Here is a 3,482-nt window from a genome sequence, read left to right on the forward strand (position 1 = left end):
GCCCAAACGGGCCTCCACGGAAGGGCCCTGTTCCTCCCGTTGTGTTTCCTTGAGGTAAGCAGAAACCGCTGAGCATCCCTAGAGGAGCTCCGGTTTGAAGCTGGGCGACCCTGGCTAAACCTTATTCCCCTCCGTGGTAAACGAGACAGTGGCGGGTCCTAAGCTGCCTGAAGTACACTGCTCGCGCCCACCTTCTCTTTGCTGCCCGAAGGCCTCCCATAAGAAGTCTGAGTTTACTCGTGACAGCAGAAGTCTGAGTTTACGCGTGTGAGGCCTGCTGCTCTCAGTTCCTTGCTGGGAGCTTCAGCAGGAGCGCTCGGGAGCTCGCCGGCACAAGAACTGTGAGTCCCCTCGCCCCACCCCGGCCTCAAGCAAAAGTCCAGATTTCCCCCGTCAGTAACACCTCGGAGTGCCCTAGGAGCGAAGAAGCATGCCTTAACGGAGGGCTTCAACAGTGCTAGGGCTTTATTTCACGAGACACCGTGCACTCACGTTCGTTGTAACAACTGTCAAAGGGCACTGGATGCCTTCCAACTCCTCTCTTGCGTTTGAGCCACAGGAAGTAAATGCCTTCGTTTGATTAAGCTCCGTGAACGTGCGACGACGATGGCGAAGCGCTGCCCTGTTCGCTCGAAAGCCCTCGTTTGTACGGCCTTCACACGGCCTCAAGGTACGCCGTTCTAAACAGCCTTACATTCCACGCTGGCGTGCCCCCAGTTGGGAATGTGGGCTCTTCTGTGAGACACCAATGTGCGTCCCGAAGGAAACCGGGGTGGGGGGGGGGGCTCCCCCAGGACGCCTGCGTACGGCAGTCGGTTGCCAGATGTTTACTTCCAGCCGGAGAAAGAGAAAAAGGACAGCTTTCCCAGGGACAATTCTGGACCCTTGGGAACATCCAGAATCACCAAAGCCTAAACTTGGCACGGCCTGGGCAACGCTCTTCCGCACGTCCAGCAATCCCCACGTCAAAACCTTTCTCGGCAGAGGCAGGCACTCTCTCCCTTGTACTAGATAGCTCGGCAGAACCTTCCGAGAAACACGCTGCGTCATTCAGCTTGAAAGCGGGACGCGGATGGGAGAGTACGCTTTCTCCCCGTTTGGAGGCGCCGTGCGCTTGGCTTCAAAGCTGCCCGAACAGCACTAGCGGCCCGACGTCTCTGCACGGCAGGATTGTCGTTGTGGGCCGAGGCTGCGTGTTCTCTCAAGGCGGAAAACCGTGCTGGCAATACCTTGCTAGAAACTCCTCCCACGGCACTACATGTTCCGCTCCGGCCAAACGAAAGGTCACCTCAGGCCTCAAGGTAAAAGTTCCAGCGTTTCACGTCGGGGGAGTTGGGTGTGCAGTGGTTTCCATGAGGCCAGACTCCACCACGGAGTGCCTTAACTCTGCGACGCTCCTGGGGGCACACAGGATAGGAGCTCGTTCGCCAATTGCGCAGGATGACTCCTCTCCGTGGCCGAACGGCGGCTCCCGGCTTCTAGAGGAACCTTAGCCTAAACAGGCCCCTGGAGGAAGCTCTTCACATTCAGAGCAAGGGCAACGTACTGCTCTCTGGCTTGCCTGGGTTGAGTGCCCCAGTCGTCAAAGAGCCTCGCGAAAGCAGTGCTGCGCAGACTCCCTTTGCCAGTCGAACGGCCTCCTTGACTGAAAGAGAACTGCAGTGCCAAAAGGCACCGTGCTGACGACTGGCTCCAGGAAGAGACTCGGGACAGCACTCTCATAGAAGCGAAAGCTAGGCTGTGCGCCCAGCCTGAGGAGCAGTACGTGCGTTTGCCACACTTCTTTACACAGCTAGGCATGAGCCAGAGAGCCTTGGTCACTGAGGCCTACCTAAGGGACTGCCATACTTACCCAGTAGCTCCCACGCAGAGGTCCCTGTGCCCAAACGGGCCTCCACGGAAGGGCCCTGTTCCTCCCGTTGTGTTTCCTTGAGGTAAGCAGAAACCGCTGAGCATCCCTAGAGGAGCTCCGGTTTGAAGCTGGGCGACCCTGGCTAAACCTTATTCCCCTCCGTGGTAAACGAGACAGTGGCGGGTCCTAAGCTGCCTGAAGTACACTGCTCGCGCCCACCTTCTCTTTGCTGCCCGAAGGCCTCCCATAAGAAGTCTGAGTTTACTCGTGACAGCAGAAGTCTGAGTTTACGCGTGTGAGGCCTGCTGCTCTCAGTTCCTTGCTGGGAGCTTCAGCAGGAGCGCTCGGGAGCTCGCCGGCACAAGAACTGTGAGTCCCCTCGCCCCACCCCGGCCTCAAGCAAAAGTCCAGATTTCCCCCGTCAGTAACACCTCGGAGTGCCCTAGGAGCGAAGAAGCATGCCTTAACGGAGGGCTTCAACAGTGCTAGGGCTTTATTTCACGAGACACCGTGCACTCACGTTCGTTGTAACAACTGTCAAAGGGCACTGGATGCCTTCCAACTCCTCTCTTGCGTTTGAGCCACAGGAAGTAAATGCCTTCGTTTGATTAAGCTCCGTGAACGTGCGACGACGATGGCGAAGCGCTGCCCTGTTCGCTCGAAAGCCCTCGTTTGTACGGCCTTCACACGGCCTCAAGGTACGCCGTTCTAAACAGCCTTACATTCCACGCTGGCGTGCCCCCAGTTGGGAATGTGGGCTCTTCTGTGAGACACCAATGTGCGTCCCGAAGGAAACCGGGGTGGGGGGGGGGGGCTCCCCCAGGACGCCTGCGTACGGCAGTCGGTTGCCAGATGTTTACTTCCAGCTGGAGAAAGAGAAAAAGGACAGCTTTCCCAGGGACAATTCTGGACCCTTGGGAACATCCAGAATCACCAAAGCCTAAACTTGGCACGGCCTGGGCAACGCTCTTCCGCACGTCCAGCAATCCCCACGTCAAAACCTTTCTCGGCAGAGGCAGGCACTCTCTCCCTTGTACTAGATAGCTCGGCAGAACCTTCCGAGAAACACGCTGCGTCATTCAGCTTGAAAGCGGGACGCGGATGGGAGAGTACGCTTTCTCCCCGTTTGGAGGCGCCGTGCGCTTGGCTTCAAAGCTGCCCGAACAGCACTAGCGGCCCGACGTCTCTGCACGGCAGGATTGTCGTTGTGGGCCGAGGCTGCGTGTTCTCTCAAGGCGGAAAACCGTGCTGGCAATACCTTGCTAGAAACTCCTCCCACGGCACTACATGTTCCGCTCCGGCCAAACGAAAGGTCACCTCAGGCCTCAAGGTAAAAGTTCCAGCGTTTCACGTCGGGGGAGTTGGGTGTGCAGTGGTTTCCATGAGGCCAGACTCCACCACGGAGTGCCTTAACTCTGCGACGCTCCTGGGGGCACACAGGATAGGAGCTCGTTCGCCAATTGCGCAGGATGACTCCTCTCCGTGGCCGAACGGCGGCTCCCGGCTTCTAGAGGAACCTTAGCCTAAACAGGCCCCTGGAGGAAGCTCTTCACATTCAGAGCAAGGGCAACGTACTGCTCTCTGGCTTGCCTGGGTTGAGTGCCCCAGTCGTCAAAGAGCCTCGCGAAAG

This window comes from Delphinus delphis, unplaced genomic scaffold (assembly GCF_949987515.2).
Source record: "Delphinus delphis unplaced genomic scaffold, mDelDel1.2 scaffold_309, whole genome shotgun sequence".
Taxonomy (NCBI): domain Eukaryota; kingdom Metazoa; phylum Chordata; class Mammalia; order Artiodactyla; family Delphinidae; genus Delphinus; species Delphinus delphis.